Source organism: Papaver somniferum, chromosome 4, assembly GCF_003573695.1.
Source record: "Papaver somniferum cultivar HN1 chromosome 4, ASM357369v1, whole genome shotgun sequence".
Taxonomy (NCBI): Eukaryota; Viridiplantae; Streptophyta; class Magnoliopsida; order Ranunculales; family Papaveraceae; genus Papaver; species Papaver somniferum.
The window spans coordinates 124,604,590-124,624,712 of NC_039361.1; the positions used below are offsets into that span (position 1 = coordinate 124,604,590).

General features: G+C 36.3%; 1 long non-coding RNA gene across 1 annotated transcript; it reads left to right on the forward strand.

The window, feature by feature from the left end:
- Positions 1 to 11,691: 11,691 nt before the first annotated feature.
- Positions 11,692 to 13,127, forward strand: LOC113274468. The gene is made up of 3 exons (XR_003323028.1): positions 11,692 to 11,754; positions 12,261 to 12,310; positions 13,059 to 13,127. It is a non-coding gene; the product is annotated as an uncharacterized LOC113274468 (long non-coding RNA).
- The last annotated feature ends 6,996 nt before the right edge of the window (positions 13,128 to 20,123 follow it).

The window sequence follows — 20,123 nt, forward strand, 5'->3', positions numbered from 1 at the left end:
GCACAAGAGACCAGTTTCGCTAGTACATTTTTTCTGAACTCTCTTATCCTCTTTTTTGATTGATCGAACTTCTTTCTGAGACTTTCTTTTACTTCGTCTAAGAATTTTCTTAAGCTGTTGTATAAAACGAGACAACGTAGAAACAAAGCAATTCTCATTTTTCTTATCAATCAATTTAGGACGCTGAGATTTTCCATCAGGAGTAGTAACATGACTACTAGACAAGTGACGTTTATCTCTTGATTTAAGGTCGCAATCGAAAATTTTAAGCTTCCCGACAAGCGTATTTCATGAATGAGTATCAAGGTTATTTCCCTCAATGATGGCATGTTTTTTAGATTCGTATTTAGATGGCAGCGATCTGAGAATCTTCATCACAATTTCCCTTTCATCAATAGTCCTACCCAATGCACATGATGCATTAACAATTTCATACATTTTGTGATAAAATTCATCAAATGACTCTTCTTCTGCCATATGAAGGTTTTCCCATTCGGAGTTAAGGTTTTGAAGCCTAGCTTCCTTTTCGCTGGTGTTACCTTCAAATACAGTTTCTAAAGTATCCCAAGCATCTTTAGATGTGGAGCATGAAGCCACATGGTGTCAAAGATCTGGGGTAATGGCATACATGATGGCATTCAAACCGTCAGAGTTTTTCTTTGCAGCAATTGACTCAGCAGCAATATATGTGCCGATATTTTTAGGCATGGTAGCATTTTCAACTATAACAACGGGAACCTCATAGCCATTAACAACATAAACCAATGATTGGAAATCACGCGATTGAAGAAAAGTACGCATAGCAATTTTCCACCATAGGTAGTTTGAGCCATCGAAGACTGGTGGTGCGTTTAATGGGATAGCACAACTGTCCATAAAGTCAGATCGTTACAAAAAAAGACTTGTAAGGTCTTGAACGTGTTTGCCTGCTCTGATACCAATTGAAAAAGCGTGGGTCTAACAACACCACACAATATTTCGCTTAGCAATCTGTATGGACAAACTCGAATATACTTTTAAGAGAATCAACAAGACTCAATCAATTAAAAGTATATCAACGAGTTTATATCTCTCTCTTGATTTGATTTACTCAAGCAGGAACTGCGAGTTCTAATCAAATGAAAGGAATAACTTGGATAGTACCAAAGACCAATATCCAAGGATCAATCAATGACAATCAACAACCAAAGGTTGGATTACTCTAATTGGTGATATAACGCACAACCTGTATTATTTCAATTATAAAGATAAAACAATATTGTGGAAATTGAAATAACACAGACACCAGAAATTTTGTTAACTAGGAAACCACAAATGCAGAAAAACCCCGGGACCTAGTCCAGATTGAACACACACTTTATTAAGCCGCTACAGACACTAGCCTACTCCAAGCTAACTTCAGACTGGACTGTAGTTGAACCCCAATCAGACTCCCACTGATCCAAGGTATAATTGTACTCCCTACGCCTCTGATCCCAGCAGGATACTGCGCACTTGATTCCCTTAGCTGATCTCACCCACAACTAAGAGTTATTACGACCCAAAGTCGCAGGCTTTGACAATAAACAAATCTGTCTCAAACAGACAAGTCTATCAAAGGATCAATCTGTCTCCCACAGATAAACCCTAAAAGGTTTTGTTCCGTCTTTTGATAATAATCAAGGTGAATTGGAACCAATTGATAATCCGGTCTTATATTCTCGAAGAACAACCTAGAGTTATCAATCACCTCACAACAATCTTAATCATATGGTAGCGAAACAAGATGTTGCGGAATCACAAACAATGAGACGAAGATGTTTGTGATTACTTTTTATATCTTGCCTATCGGAGATATCAATCTCAAGCCAATCAATCTGATTGTACTCGTACGATAGAAGATGCAAGATCAGATCACACAACTACGATAAAAGTAGTATCGGTCTGGCTTCACAATCCCAATGAAGTCTTTAAGTCGTTAACCTGGTTTTAGAAGATGAAAACCAAAGGTTAAAGGAGAACCGACTCTAGTATACAAACTAGTATCACACGTGAGGTGTGGGGATTAGTTTTGCACAGATACTAGAGTTCCCCTTATATAGTCTTTCAAATCAGGGTTTGCAATTAAGCTACCTTGGTAAAAAAAGCAATCAATATCCACCGTTAGATGAAAACCTGATTTAGATTCAAGCTAATATTTCTCAACCGTTAGATCGAAAACTTAGCTTGTTACACACACTTGACAATGCACGCTTATAGGTTTGTTAACCGTACCGAAACATATGTACTTGTTGGTTCAACAATAGTTAACCAAATATTTAGCCATATGAGCATTCCATATCAACCACGTTCTTCTTCACCATAACTAGTTCCAATGATTTCAAATGAACTAGTTAGAGAGTTGTTCAATTGCAAGGAAATCTCATGTACTACACAAGACACGATTGAAGCAAAGATGATTTGATTCACTTGAATCGGTTCATGAACTTTTACAGCCACGGTTTGCAAACTGCATTCCTTAGTATTTTTAAGTTTAAGTTCAGAAATCATCTTCAGATATATAACCTTCTCAAGTTCGCAGACTAGGTTCGCGGACTTAAGTTACCGGGCAGAGTTTACAAACACCAGCGAAAATTCTCGGGTATGAGAACTTCGCCGGTTCACGGACTGGGTTCGTGGACTGAGTTCGCGGACTTAGTTTCACGCAAATAGTTTGTCAACTTTAGCAGAAATTCTCGGGTTTGAAAACTTCGGCAGTTCGCGAACTAAGTTCGCGGACTTGGCTCACGCCATTCTTCCGGTTCTCTTGATCAACAAAGTTCGCAAACTTTTGTTCAAGGATTAGGACTTATACATAAATGTGTTTCCACAACCATGCTTATGTCTACCATTGGTTATGTAATCTAAACTCTCATTTCAATCATTGAAACATTCTTAGAGGGCGTTATATAGTTGTTACACCATTTCTCGTCAAAGCAATTTTCAAGATGTTTGAAACATATCATGACTTTCGTCACATGGTAAAGATAAACTTGGTTAAAGCGAAAAGCTTACCAACTCATATTTCGAGATATAGATAGGCGAGGTATACTCGGCTCGAAATACCAAATGTGTATAATCAAAATCTATATACATAGCATACGACTTCTTGTCTCAAAGAGTAGGAGATAGAATGGATAGATTTTTGAGTGATAGATAAGTTCAAGTCTTCACATACCTTTTTGTCGAGAAGTTCCACCGGTTCCTTGAGTAGTTCTTCTACTTGTATGATGAATCGCTATGAAGTCCTTGAGCTCAACTACACTTTTTATCCTAGTCCGAGACTTAGCTATGATAGACTAGAAATCAAGACTTATAGATTTTATCACTAACATTGACAAACATGCTTAAGATAGCAATGCATGCGAGTTCGACCGAGCAATGCTCTAACACCAGTAAAAATAGGAATTTCGGGGATATCAGAGCTTATTGCTATTCTACGGTTGGTGATAATAAAAAATTAATAAGGAATAAACGAGTATTTTATGTTCAGTGGCGGAGAATGATTTCTTAATCACCTTTGTTTTATTATTATCTTTTTATTTATCTTAAAACCAATCCCCCATTTGTTATTTGCTTTATTTTACTGATCAAATAACCTATCAATTACATGGCTCTCTGTGAGAACGATCCTTACTACCGCTATATTACCAGTTAATTAGTGGGAAATATCTTAATTAATTTGTTGCACTTACGACACGCATCAAATTTTGGCGCCGCTGTCGGGGAGCAGTTGCTAATTGATTTGTTATTTGTTTAGCTTGTTTTTATTTTTGTTTTTAGATATTTGTTTTGATTTTCTCTTTGTTGTGAGTCGTTATGTTTCCTTACGGAAATAACATGTACGGAGCACAAGACCAATCATCATATTATAGTGGTAATCAATATGGTTTTCAATCGCATTCATATGACAACTACCAACCATCCTATGGGTATAATCAAAACCAATATTTTGGCTATGATCAATATCCCTTGGAACCTTATGGATATTCTCATACATGTCAACAACCTTATGACGGGCATGTAAGTGAACAATCACAAGGATGGGAGGATAGTTATGCTTCCAATCCTATTTCTTCAACTATTGCAGAACAAATGTGTACCATGATGGAAGATATTCGCATACAAATGGAAAAATATTACCATGGGTTAGAGCAACATCAACAAAGCATTGACCAATCATTCCAAGAACTTCAAGAGGGCATTAACAATTTAAGAAGAGACATCGATCAGATTAAGGAAAAATTGGAGAAAGATGAGCAACCTTTGGAAATTCCATGTAATAATGATGAAGTTATTCCAGCTCCGGATCATTATAAAAATCACTCGCCTATTCAAAAGGAGGAGCCTTGGAATGACCGAATCATTGTTATGAACGGTGTAACATACTCAAATGCATATCAATGTTATGAAGATTATCCGGATTACAATGTTTTTAGGCCGGTTTATTTGCAAGAAGTAAACCCAATTATTCCTTCGTCGGAGACTCATATGGAAGACCCTAGGATTTGCACCAATGAACTAGAATTCTTGGGGTAAGATTCTGATTCCGATGATGAGATTTTTGAAGAGATAAAGATTGAGAAAGAAACCAAATTGATTGAAGTCGTGGAAGACCAAGTTGAACTTTCCAAGGATTATAATGATGCTGAGATTTCGATTGAAGCAGAAATTAATAGTTCGATAGAGGACCATGACATACTTGAGGTTCACCAAGCTGAGGAGCCTTTTGAAGTCCCCGAATTCTATGTTATCTATCCACTTTCGAGTGTAGAAAGGACTAAGTGTGGAGGAAACTTCAATAACGCGATACATTCAATATTTATATCTTGTGCTAATATTTTTGTGAAGATGTTATTAGAATTTCAGAATTTTTTCTGGGTGGACTACCAGATTTTTAGATTGTTGGTTTACGGACGATAACGAGAAGGTCAGGTTGAGGACGTTAAACTAAGCGCTGAATGGGAGGCAACCCATAGGTTTTGTATTTTCTATCCTTTTTGTTTTTAGTTTTCTTATTTTGCATATCATATTAGGATTTCCCACCTTGACTTTACTTGGGACGAGTCAATTACATTGAGGACAATGTAAAGTTTAAGTGTGGGGGAGTGTTTGGATATTTTGCATATAGAGTTTTTAGCCCTTTTGAGTCAAAATTTTCAAATTTTTTTTGTATATATTTGAATAAAACCTCCAACTTGTAGAGATTTTAGAGGCATTAGCATACTTCTAGGTATGTTTACATAAAGAATTCTGACCGACATAACTGAACTTGGAAGTGTTAGGGAACTATGTTCGGGTTTCTTACTTGTTAGGGTGTTAAATAATGGATTTAATCATGCCGGTGATGCAAATAAGGTGCAGGGAGAAATGCATTATTAGAGTTGTTGATCAATCATTAGTGGAGGCTACCTATTTTCAAATCAACAGAGGCATCATACCAAATTTTCTTTGTAGCTGACTAAAGAGCTTTCTTTTGAGTGTGTGTCACCGTACGTTAATTCCGGGTAGAATGGTGAGCTACCCAACCTCCCACCAATAGAAGCACTACTCATTGATCTCTTGAGTGCTAATTTTGTCAATCATGAGGGTGACCACTATAGATGAAAACCATCTTTTTGTAGTTTGATTTGCAGTTAGCACCACTCTCTCTCTCTCTCTCTCTCTCTCTCTCTCTCTCTCTCTCTCTCTCTCTCTCTCGGAAACAACAGATCCACAGAAACACAATCATTATCAACAAGTGGAGCGACATCAAAATCTACAAGGAAAGTTGAAGACGTTTGAGGTTTACAAGCAACAATTCAAGGAAGAGCAAAATTTCGTATCCAAGTTAAGCAACATATACATGAGCAGATTATTATATACATGTTAAAGACTTACAATACAAGGAGCGGAATTCTATATCAAAGTGGAAGACTTATTACAAGAGTGAAAAAAATTAAAAGATGAGAGTTATTGAAGTTTATAATACGAAGACATTACAAGTTGTGAAGATCAAAGTAGTAAAGTACTTATTTCATGGCCATGCTAATTTTGGTTTCATTTTTTTTAGTTGCAATCTTTTGAAAAAAAAAAGAAAAAAAATACAAAATACAAAAAGATTTGCATTTAGGTTGTTATTTCATCAATAAGGCCATGAGGAGGAAAAATATATAAAGAAGTTTCAAGCAACAAGGAAATAGAGGAAAGGAGTTATAAATTGTCAAAGTTCTACGAAATTCAAGGGTTTATCATCAATAGTTGAAGACCGAAGACGAAGACCAAGAAGATGAAGAAGACGAGCTGAATACTACGTTTCTATTGGATACTGTGAGAGTGGTGCTTTCTTCACTGCCGATCGAATGTGAAGGTGGTAAGTACTCCCATCCTTGCAAGTGGTTGATTTCCTTTCTTAGAGATCATCAGAAAAAGATTTTTTATTTCCCACGATCTTGTGGGGTCTCCAGAAATAATTCAGAAGGTTTCCTTCCCACCATTCAACGTGTGTAGGATTTCTCTCTTCGTTCCTACCTACACACATGTGAGACCCATAAAAAAGTCGTCTTATTGAGTGCAATTATCATAAATTCATTTTGAGTGAGGCAGAAGTCGAGGAGAAATGCTTATTAATCGCTCTCCAATACGCGTTCTCTCATTATGGCTTGGTTATTTCTCACTCAACATTTAAGAATGAGAATATGTTCTTTGTTATTTCTAACTTCTTATTACTAGCCTGCAGAAACTCTATGTCCTCATAGCTCTTTTGATGCTTGGGAAGCTGGAACGCTTTGAAGTTGGAGCAGGTTCTGTGGGTATATATCCCGTAAACCATCACGAGACTATAACTCGTCCACTAGGGATACCTAGGTGTTTAAAGGCTTGTTGAACATGCTAAGTGTAACCGTGTCCTCGACGAAAGGGAGTTGTTGTATTTTATTAAGTAGTTTGCTCTAGGACTAGCAAAAGCCAAGTGTAGGGGGAATTTGATAAGTGCATATTTCACATATATTTGGTGTCAATTCCATGATAGTATTTGTTGGTTTTCTTGCAAATTATTGTACATTACGCTTGTTTTCTCTTATTTATGTTTTATTAGGTGGATCGTCTAAAAAGAAGTGGAAATAGCTACAAAAGTGAAGTCACAAGTGAAGAAGGGCCAAAGAACTAGTGAAACTCGTTCAAATGGAGGATTTCTAGTTATCACATTGAAGAGGATGAAACGACGAAGCTAGTGGCGAAAGAATGGAGTCATTCTGAGTTCGTATGAAGAGGTTATGAGCAAAACAAGAACTTGTAAGACTAAAAAGGCAAAATAGTCATTTCAAAGGGGAGTGCTATTGGCACCCCACCATATGTTAAGGGGGCAGTCATTCTATTAAGGGGTGAACGTTTCAAAGGAACTGCTAAAGGAAATCAAGTCATTTCCCGGGGGGGAGTCATAATTTAAATATTACTAAAGGCACCCTATTTCTGTTAGGGGGATACACCTTCTTCCTCATGCCAGTCGTCTTCCTTTTCTCCCCGGTTCACGGCAGTTATCTGGTGGAGTTTTACGACGCAGTTAAGCATGGATGATGGCAAGTTCGAAGCTGTATAGAAGACGGATAAAGCTTAACAGAGAATGATGACGATGTTGATGGCTTACTGCCATTGATTGACGGGCTACTCGATTTAATGGGACGATGGCTGTGGTTGGTTGCTGTCATGAACGACGGTTGGATGAGAAGGTTTGAATGGGTTTGGAACAAGTCAGGGACGATAGAGATATGGACATTATCGGTGTTGGTGATGCTCGGGCTAGAACATGGATTAAGAGAGAGAGATGTCCTAGACTAGTCTCGGTCGATTAAGGAGGGAATGAAGTTTGAACTGGTTTTGGAATCTTCAGAACTGATTTTGTTTCCGAAGAAACAGGGTCATTGAGAGCTCGGCTCTGCAGTGATAATTGGTCATTGATGGTGATCGACAGAAAAGACACGGACACAGCTTGGCAGTGGTGAAGTCGAGATGATGATCATGATGACGATGAATTAGCTGTTGACTGATGATGAAGACTACAGGGTTTTGTTTGCTGCCATTAGAGACTGAGGAATGGAGAGATGAACGGAGCTCGAGAATGACGGGTCTGTTCGAAAGAGAAGATGGAGAATGTGACGTTGATGTTTAAGGATGGCAACGGTGAAGATTGAAGGTTGAACTCTTTTCGTAAATGAGGATCAGTGGGTCGGTTCCATATTTTCTCCACTATTGTCTTGTCAGATAATTCAGGAAAGTCGGCGCAACTATTTGGGATATGTACCAACTACGGGTAGTACTTATCCGATGCGAACTTGGAGGTGAAGTTAGGTTTGATTGAAACCTATATAAAGGCTTCATAAGCCGAGCTACAAAATCAACTTCTTCAAAGAGAAAAAAAATACAAAGAGATAGAAAGGTTTTTATTCAATATTTTAGGGTTTACCCCTTTAGGGGGAAATCGAGATTTTCTTCTTCTCTTTTGTAATATGTCTAGCTAAACTTTTACTGATTAGGGATGATTTTAAAGTCCTGATTTTTTATAATGGAATTCTGATTCTATTTACAAGTTTATTTTAAGTTGATTTTTCTTGTCGATTATCTCTATTGTTTTTATTGTCTAAGATTATTACTGGGTTATTCAACTGGCCATTTGAATTAACCTAATGCTAATTCTTCTACTAGTATTGGGATTGGTGATACATGTAATAGTCACTCAATTTCATACCACTAGTGGAAAATGGGTGTTTAGAGACCCACATAAGAGACCGCCAGTAATGGTACTTTGACCGTTGACTAAAGATAGCGGTCTTTGATATGATAAAAACAAGGAAATATTCCGAGAGCATTTATAGCCGTCTCTGAATAATTACTATTTTACCCTAAATCTACTGCCGATCTCGCGACCCTTCCAAACCGATTCACATTTGATAATTTTTTATTATTTTATGGAGCATATAAATACTTCTTTCTCTCACCCATTTCCAGTCTTTTTCTTTCTCTTTCTTATTCTGCTCTCGGTCTCCCTATCTAACCTAAGGAACTGGCTTCATGGAAATGGAGAAATCAGTAAACCTTAGATGCAGTTTCAACCAAATTAATAAAAACCCACCCTTCTCTTGATTCTAATTCTAAATTTCCTCAACTCACTTGTCCAATTGTAAATCTCAAATCTGATGGGAACAGATTCAATCCAAGATTTTTTTCTATCATTCTAGGGTTTTATCAAAATCTCTAACTAAATAAATAATCATCTCATGGATGATTACTGCTAAAGATGTTTGTTTTAGGGTGTTCTAGGGTTTCCGAATCTGAAATTATGAGTCTGTGATGGAATTGGAGAAAGGGTTTTCAATGAATCTTGAAGACAAAGATGAAGACAATTTGGGGTTGAAAGGAGATGAGTTCGCTACAACTATAGAAGAAGACTATAGAAGAAGATGATGATTAAAAAGGTGTTTCTGCTATTGTCGACAGAAGAAGCGAATCGGTGAGCTCCATGGAAATCCCTTCTCTTGATTCTTCTTCTGATTAATAACCCCATATGTCGTTAAATCAAACATGCTAGCAAACCCTTCTCTTAATTCTTCCTCGGAAATCCCTCAAGTAGATCTCAAACCTGTTGTCTGTTTTTTTTTCTTCCTCTTCCATCGTCTCACTCTCTGAAGCTCTCTCATAGCCGAGCTCAAAGAAAAATCATTTTATTTTTCACTCCCAGATCCGCTATCTAAACCAACATATCTTCATGAAAAACCATTTTTATCATCTCTCCATTTGCAATATTCTATGTAAAACCATTTATTCCCCCTTTTCTCTCTTTGTTGTAGATTTTGTTATTGTTAGGGTTTTGAATTTATTTTGATTTTCTTGTAGGATTTTTATTTAGAAGACCAATTATCATCCTCAGTTGAATTTCTCGAACATTTTAAGGGGAATTTGGTTTTTGGCTTCACCAACATTTGAAGAATCAACTGATTTACCAGAAAGAAGGTAAAATTGATTGTTCGTTTTATGATTATTTCTACCATGTTGCTTGTAATTTTGATTTAAATTTATTTTTGGGTTTTTCATGAAATTGAAATTTAACGATTTATTTTGGTTTTTGTAGGAAAGTAAAACTCTCCTGAACAATTATGCACCAGTTCACTTTGATGTGATAAACAAAAGGGTTCATATAGCATGCAACTCTACTGATTATGTCGAAGAGATCTGAGGTTTGGTTTTTATCTTTTCTTCTCCTTTAATTTTAGGGGTTTTCTTGAATTGGTGGTGATTCTGCATTAAGTTGTTTGTTATTATTGTGTTGGTGCTCGTCCAAACAAATTTGTACTATGTGGTCTGATGAATGAACTCTTTTGTGAAGTTCTGTTTTGTAAGTGATAAAGTTCTCAAAACTGCAGGTGGAAGGACTAATAATTGAGGTACTTGGTTTGGGAAGGAAGTGCTGAGAACCATGCTTCACCTCTTAATTCTATCACCATTGTTTGATTACAAATCTGTGTATTTTTTAATCTAATAACTGGTTGTTGTGATTTTGTTGCAAGTTTGAGCCATAATTCTTGTCTAACTTGATTAAACATAGTCCTGATAAATGGTTATTGTGTGGTTGATGATGAGTGGATTAAATTTTGTGGAAACAATTGTGTTCTTTTTTTTCTTTTCTGTTTTCATTTGTGGGTGCTATCAAGGCCTAAATTTGTTGGAGTTCTTGTAGAATTCGTGTTTGCAGGATATGTGAGCCTTACCCCAACAACAGAAATCTCTCTCACTGTGGATCTCAACTCTGCACTCCAGGTGTTTGTAAAAAGGTCCCAATGAGTGCTGCAAGGTTGGTGGTTAGTTACCATCAAAGGTCAAGTTAAGTAATCTCAACATTTCCCTGAATTTTGGACTCTATTATAAGTTAATGAAATGGTAATGTGTGCAAGTGGAATTCATGTACTAATTAATTCCTACTTAGAATTCAAATTAGCTACATATTAGTTTTCAAGAGCACTACTTTGAAAGGGAAACACTTAGATAGCTATGAGCAGTTTCTTTGCATCAAATGATTATTAGCTTACATGTTAGATAGCTTTGTTGTGAGTAATGATAAGTTTTATAATAGTGGAAAAGGCAACAGAGGGATTTCTTATTCTTCTTTGTTGTATGTATGTTAGCACATTGTTATGAATTCTGGTCTTAGATTGGTGAAGATGCTGCTACTGGTAGATAATCTTGGTTGTATTTAAATGGTTAATCATTGGGCTTAATTAACTTAGTCCCTTTTGAATATGAAACGAGCACATACCTATTTTCTCCACTGTATTGAAAAGAGAATTACATTCCAGATAGTATAAGAATAGATGGGTTGGTACATTTTTTGGATGCCTTGGCTTGCTTGAGTACCAGCATGTTGGTTAATGATTAGCTACATTATACTTAGTTACACATAATTTTTTACATAACATATGCTGCTTGAATGCTTTTCTCTATTTCTACATTGATGCCTTGTGATTTTTTATGTGAAGGACATCAGGGTTTCAGAGAATTCAGTCACAGATACAGGCAAAGGTGGTATTCCTATATTTATGTTGATTGCACGTACATTTGGCAAAAGTGAAAATCCTTAACGGGGGTAACGTAGGTTTTTGAACAGGTGTTTTTTTATTAACGTTCTGTTTGTATGGGTTATTTAACTTTTAAAATGCCATTGTTCATCTTTCAGGTCAGGATTCGTGAGCCTAAAGGATCTGAAATCAGGTATATTTCCTTCATCAACTAATGTGTTCACTGTGCTGCTAATTTACTACATGGTCTAGCAAATTCAGATCATGGCATGACATTCAGTAAGGCTTTTCTAATTTACTACATTACAAAAGTTATGTAGTAGATCATGAACTCCTTAAAAAGAAAAATTGTTGAGTTCATGTAATGTTTTTGCCTTGTAATTACTACATGGTCTAGCAAATTCTGCTCATGGCATGACGTCCAGTAAGGCTTTTCTAATTTACTACATTACAGAAGTTATGTAGTAGATCACGAACTCCTTAAAAAGCAAAATTGTTGAGTTCATGTAATGTTTTTGCCTTGCAGAATATGGAATGAAGTCACGTGTATTAGAAAGCAATTCAATTCATGTAAAAGCTATTTTGTTCATGTCAAATGTTTGCGTATTAATTGCTTTACTCATTATACTTATGTAGTTGTTGTACTACTTATGTGCTTCATGTCATATCATAACTATTCAATCATGTTTTTGGTTTCAGAAAGCACAATCTGAGGAAGGTGCTTCTGCGAAATTTATAACTTGAATTGTGTAAGCTCATCTTCTTAAGAACCAAATATTGTCACCCGTGCTTGATATAAAGCCTGGAAAAAAAGTAGCTGTTGTCTATTGCTTTCTTTTATATATTTATAATTATTAACTTGGAGTCTTGGTTCCCTGTTTGAAAACTAACTTGAATGGTTTGGAAACGTAGGCTAGCTTATTTGCTTTGTAATCGGCAACGTAGTTATCATTCTGAGATCTCGAGTTATGTCTTAGCTTAATAGGTTTATCTGACAGATCCCTTTGGATTGTATCTTACTAATATTCTGTGAAAGAAATGCTTATATACATAGTATGATACACTTTCTTATTATGGGTTAATAAATGGTGTGATTTTTGAAACCTAATTTTGGCGTGGTCTATGTTTAGCAGTGATGGATCTATTAGGAATGATTAAGAAAGAATATGAGATTATGAATATTTCTCCTCAGGTAGTGCATTATGTCTAGAGAACTACAGTTGGTGGTTTGGTTAGAGGAGACTCCAATTAATGATCTTTTATCCCTGTGGTACGCGAGTTATCAATGACAAGTTGTGCAGATTTCCTGGAAAATACTGTTGAACTGTACGTGGGGTATTTTTATAGACTTTGATCTTTGGTGCTTGTTGTTCCATGTTGGACTTGTAGTCTTTCGACCCTTCCATTATGCGTCATAGAATATTGATTTAAATCCCTTTCTGTGTACCTTTTCAACTGAAGTGTCAACTGAATCCCTTTTTGTTTTGTTTGCTGCAGGTGCACCAAATATATGAATTGTTGGGCTTAGTTCATCATCGGGAAGTTTATCATTTTGCTGGTTTGCCCTTGTTTTTAGAAATTTTGAATTTATAAGGACTTGTAGCACATCTTTGAATAAACCTGCAACTTACTAGTACTTGTATTATAGTGAATAGCATGCCGAATCTTGGGTTATATTCTGCACCTTTTATATTCCACTATATATATATATAACATGTTGCATATTGATACGAGCTTGAATATTATTCTCATGTGATATTAGTATTTGCATACCAAAAGCATTCCACAAAAGTAATTCCCTTATAGTCCTTTACTTTTCCTGAATTCCCTGCTTTCCTCATTTATGTTTTCACTCTTGTTGCATGATTGTATACCTGCTACTGATGAGCCAACTGCTGTTTACATGAACCAGATCTCGGTTTAATTTCTCAAATTATCTCACACGTGCTTCCAACACTAAAAGAAAGAATATGAAGTATACTCTAGTAACTTATTTTGTTCTACCGTGTATTATGAACTGAACGAAGTCATTGTGTTGTTGTTGATTTGCATTGCTGGAACGACGTTCTTTGTCGTATGTGAACCAGGGACACAACACATGGACGCTCTACTTGATATCATTTATGAAGTATTGGCTAAGTTCATCTTCATCGGAGGAGCTAATCGTTTTGTTGATTAACATGTTTTTTTAGCTTATTGTCTATTAGCATCTTTTTGTTAGAACTTACTAGCTAGCTAGTTTGGACATGTATTGTCTTGAACCAAAATTTCATCTTTTTTGTGTAATTTTAAACCCAATGGATAAAATGAATGAATGTGGAATTCTCAAGTTTGAGTTTAAATTTGAATTTCAGTTTGGGTTTCATTTGACTTGACTTTGAGTTCCTTTTGACTTGACTTTGACTTCCATTTGATTTGACTTGACTTGACTTTGACTTGAGTTCAATTTGACTTGACTTGACTTTGATGCAGTCAGATTGTTTCAGATTTAGCCATTCAGGCATTTCAGCAAATCTGAATCTATATTTTTTTTTATATTATAATTTAAATCTGAGACCCACGGTTAAGGGTCTGTAGCTCGTTACCCCTAAGATACGTCATTATTTTGAGACCCACGGCTTAGGGTCGTACGAAACAGCGACGCTTTATCAGAGACCTCAACAGAGACGGTTGAAAGTAGTCGTATAACACGTATATATGACTTGTCCTGACGGTCGCGGAACTTCTGTTTTCCACTAGTGTACACAAGTAGTACATCGGAAAAGCTGACAGAGGGATTCTGTTAAGCAATTGTGTATAGAGATGACACTAGTAAGCAGACCGAGCTTATGCGTCTGATGCTAGGATCAACCTAATTCAAAAAACGTAATGTATTCGATGGGTTACACCTTGAGAGCTTATTCATGGTGGCTCAGATGGATAGAATCTGGTAGTCGAGCGCTTCCGTATCCAGTGACAACAGGAATTCCGGGGATAGCAGAGCTTATTGCTATTCTACGGTTGGTGATAATAGAAAATTAACTAGGAATAAAGGAGTATTCTATGTTCAGTGGCGGCAAATGATTCCTTAATCATCTTTTTTTTCTTATTATCTTTTTATTTATCTTAAAACCAATCCCCCATTTGTTATTTACTTTATTTTACTGATCAAATAACCTATCAATTATACAGCTCTCTGTGGGAATGATCCTTACTACCGCTATATTACCAGTTAATTAGTGGGAAATATCTTAATTAATTTGTTGCACTTACGACACGCATCAAGCGCATTGGACTCTTTAGAGACTTTATCAGTCTCTTCAGCTATGGGATCTTCTTCGGAAGTAGAGGGTCGAACTACACTATGTCCATTATCAGGCATGACTACCTTATTGTCCACCGTTTTACCACTTCTAAGGGTTGTTATAGAGTTCACATGATCGATCTCTTTCTCTCTAGAGGATAGTTCATGAATTCATCTGAGATTGGGTAGTGGTTGATTGGGGGACTTTCCATTTTCTCTTTCGCTCAAAAACTCTACAATTATACTAACCTGATTTTTTAGCTCTGAAATAGCATGAGAGTTTTCCAGTAAACCTTTCTCAACCGTTTGCTTAAACTCTGCACTGTTATGAGATAAGATGGTGAGAGACTCTTATAAGCTCATGATTTTTTTATCCGACAGGTTCTGATAATGATCTGTCCCTAAATGGTTCTTAGTATATCCAAAACCCGAGAGAGTCTGAGAATTACTAGGCTGACCTTGACTATGGACCTTAGACCAAGAAAAATTAGGGTGGTTCCTCCAACCAGGGTTATAGGTATCTGAATATGGATCAAATCTCTGACGGTTTTCAAACCTAGATTTGTTATAAAGAGTATGGGATTGCTCTTCGTATCTAGCATGATGTGACCTTTGATTCATTTCTAAGGCCTCTAGACGCCTAAGAATATCAGACCCATAATGAATTCTATCGACCCTATGGATATGATTTCTGGGTATTTCTGGTTCTCTCATTGAATCCCATTGCTTAGTTTTCTCATCTAACTCGATGAACTCGTCAAAACATTCATCTGGATCTTGATGGGTAAATTCTCCACCACCAATTGTTTCTACATGCATACGGGTTTCACTATCAAGGCCCTCATATAAAATTTGGGCCAAGTGGGCTTTTTCAAAGCCGTGATGTGGACACGGGTATAACAATTCACTAAACCTTTCTACATAATCATGAAGTTTTTCACCTAATTTCTGCTTAAAGGTTTGGATAGACTGACGAATAGCAGCAGTCTTATGGTGTGGGTATAATTTCTTAACAAATACCTCTACAAGACCATCCCAGGTGGTAATTTTTTTAGAAGGGATAGAATGATCCCACTCTTTGGCTTTCTCATCGAGAGAGAAGTGAAACAAACGTAACCTAAGCACATCTTTGGAGATAATCGGATAGTTCATTGTGTCGCAAATCATTTCGAAGTCTCTTATGTGGGTATACAGGTTTTCATTCTCCGACCCCCTAAAAGTACGAAGCATGCCAATGGTCTCAGGTCTAATATCAAATTGGACCGTAGAAGCTGGTATAACTACACCTGGGTAACGCACTACCTAGATGGTTTCAAACGATCCCTAAGGGTGTTTACCGGGAACCCATTATCATTTTCATTAACCATATAGGAAAAAATAAAAGTACCACCTAAATCTGTGTAATGAGTTGGACTCAAAAAGATCGTTATCCTCAAGTCTATCTCCTACCCGTTTCCAACGGCGCATACACAAGTAAAACCGCTAGTGGTAACCAAAAAATTGTGCACATGCAAATGCTGGGGTTCACTAATTTAGGTAAGCTTGGGTTACCTTTAGCAATATATACCAACAGTCAGAGACTGGTCAATGGTACGAGGCTAAAGTTTGTGGTTTTTCAGATGATAACCCCAAAGGGTTCACCGTACTAAACCACGTGGTTTCCTAAAATCGGTGCCAGACGAAAATGCAATTGGTGTGTGCACATGTATTTTTTTTTAATAAAATAACAAAAATATTTACAATTAAATAAATAAAATAATTATGTACAAATAAAAATCTAACAAAAAAAACTAACTTATTTACAAAAATAAAATCTTGAGTATGCTACTTACCTTTTTGGTAGGCAAATCCACAAAAAATATCCTGCACAATAAAAACAAGAAGAATACCCACGTAAAATCAAAGAAAATAAAAATAATATAAAATAAAACTAAACAAAACTAAACTAAAAATAATAAAAATCTAAAACCTAATCTAAAGGCAAGTCGGCGTCGGCGACGCCAAAAACTGATGTAGTTTTTTACAGTGGTAAATAGAAGGTTCGAATCTCTGACTTGGGAAGTTGATTTCAGACTTAAATTGTAAAATTAATTTGGCAAATAAAATAAAGGATGATGAAAATATAGAGAGATTACTAGGAATCAGGATTTCACCAAAATCTTATTCTATGGTTCAATATTAATTCTTAAACAATTATGGCTCCAAAAACAACAATTATTGACTCTTAATCTTTGCCAAGGTAGATTTTATAAAATATTAATTGTAAATGGTAAGCATGAGTTATCAAAACACCTAAGCTAAGCATAACCCATCAAACTAAATCATAACTAATTAATTTAAAATCATAATTCAAATTATATTAATGCAAAAGTTATAAAAAGAAATTAATAAAATTACCATAGTGTTAAGAATTGCTTCCTCCGTCATCCCAGTGATGGGGTTTAGCTCCTCATATTTTCACACGCTCAAAAGAATTTTTCATTGCTCAAAAGTGCTTACAAGAGGTGAAAATAGAGAAGAAGACTAAAAACAGTAAACTGTAACTCGTATAAGTGTTGCAGAGGAACTGTTACAATGAGATTCTACTGTAGCAAGAACGATAGTTCTTTTTTGCAGCATATTTAGCGACTATCTTCTGCAGGCTTATGTTCTTCGTGTTCTTGAGTCCCTGCAACAGCAGAAACCTTTTCTGCGTGCTCTTATTTCTTTTCTGCATCATGATGTGTTTTGTAGATAGTGGTAAAAGTGGTTCGTTTTTCGGACTTGTTGAGACTGATTTCAAATTTAAAAATAGAAAACAATAAAAATATAGAAAATATATACACAAGGTTTGTCACAATGTCGAGAGATTACTGAGACTCAGGATTCCACCAAACCTCATATCATGTGGTTCAACAATCAATTCTTAGACAATTATAGCTCTAGTTTATTTGATCTAATTCTTTGCCAGGGTAGATTTTAAAAAGATTAACTGTAAATCACTAGCATGATGCATCAAAAGCACTTAGACCAAACATACATCATCATACGACTTCACAACTAATTAAGACAAATCATAAAACAAGTAAATCAATGCAAAAAGTCATGAAGAATCATTATAGTTACCAAGCAATTGTGAAACATGGCTTCCTCCGTCATCCCGGTGTTGGAGTTTATCTCCTCATATTATTCACGTTCTCAAAATAGGTGTTTATATCTCAAAAGTGTGAAAAACAAGAGAAAACTAATAAAGCAGACAGTTTGCAACGCTAGAAAGGCGTTACAAACAGACTGTTACAATGGTTTTGAACTGTTACAGAGAAAAGATGACAAGCTTGTGATATATGAGATCTGTTGAACAACGATACTTATGTTGTGTTGTATGAATAAGACTGCCTCTGCGACTTTCCTCCTTTGTCCAATGTTCTTCAGCTTCTCTTCTTCACCAGCAGCAGGTGAATATTCCTGCAACTTCACCTACGCTTCTCTGCTCCGATTCTATCGACCCCTAACTACTCGATTCTTTTTTATGAAACTCACCAAATCTCTTTTATACACCACAGGACCCTTAAAACCTCGAGTCAATCTTTGGAATATTTTTTCTCTTTCGTCTAAAAAAAACAAGCTACGGGATTTCTTCCCTCTTTTATTTCTTTACGCGCTTGCTGATTCCTCAAACCTTCCAAACTCGATATACTCTAATATTAGACGAATATCTTCTCCCATTCCTTCACGTAACTTCCCAATACAGATACAGAGAAATCACTGAAATAATATAGCTTCCCTGTTTAACGAGAAAAACTTAGAAACTTTTTTTTGTTCGATTCTGGATCACATACCTATCCCGTACAATCATCACATGCCCAATCCATGCCTTTCCTATGAAAATATCCAATAAACTCGATTGAAAATCCCAACAGAGAGTTACGCAATATCCTCCACCTCTGTTTCGCTTCACATCAATAATCCAGCCCATTCTGATCGATCCAAGCAATCATACCATCCCTGTTTAAGATAAACAGGTCCAACCCAATCGAGTTTAGTGATTGAATCTCTTAAAATCACGTCCAAAATCTAAACCCAAATCTGTTCTTCACTTGCAACAGTTTCCCGCCAAAACCTGGGATTTGAATTTGGGAAGAAGATGCCCCTTATCCTCCTGCTTGGGTGTGAATAGCACTTGGGGTGTCCTGGGTGTAAATAACAAGTATGTACCCCTTAGTAATTGGGTGCCCCTTATCCAAATAAGGGGTGTCTTTAGTGATTTCCTCCCACGAGCGCAAATACCACTTTTTGAGCCAATTTTCGCGCAAAAGCTTATTTCTCCAAAAACACCTACAAAAACATAAAATAATCAAATAAGTATAAAAGCGAGCACTAACAATACACATAATTGAGATCAAAATAGACACATAAATGCGTCTATCACATCATTCAAAACTCGACCCCCAAACTCTCCGCCCCTTCTCTGACCCCAAAGAAACCTATTTATATGTGACAGTGCCCTCGAATCTCTGTAATAACTGCGTATTATGTTATCTTTATCTTCTCTGCACTTCACGGGAATTGTTAAGCATACAGTTGCAAGTGATCCACGAGACTAGGAATCCAAGTTAGTCCTCCACAAGACTAGCTAACAGGACAGTTTGAAGGCGTGTCACTCGTTCTATTTAGTTAGATACTTTATCGTCTTTGAATATCTTATCTTTGTAACAGCTTCAAGTATAAGTAAGAAATCAATCTCCACGATTTCTCTGTGGAAAATATTCAATCAAAAACCTGTTCTAACTTGGTATCAGCTTTTGATCCAAGTCACCTTCCGCAAATCAAAAAAAAAAAACACAAAACACAAAACAAATCTGATCCATCAAAAATGGAAGATACTACAAACACCCTACGCCAAGTAAAAATTCACCATCTGGTAACCTTGAAGCATACAGAGAAAAACCATTTGCTCTAGAAGGCTCAGTTTAAACCTATCCTTAAAGATTATGATCTCACAGGTTTCATAGATGGATCAAAATAAAAACCAGCAAGAACACTTCCATATGTGAAGAAATAAATCCAGCTTTTACTGCGTATGAATCTCAGGATTCACTGATATTTGGATGGTTGAATTCAAACTTAACACCTGAAGTCTTGAGCACGATAGCAAGGCTTGACATAACTAAATAAATCTGGGATAAATTGGAGTCGGAGTATGCACCCAAAACCTTTGTTCATCAGATGAACCTAAAGAAGCAGCTTCACAGCCTAACCAAAGGTAATAAGACCCTGAAATCTTATTTGACTGATGCTAA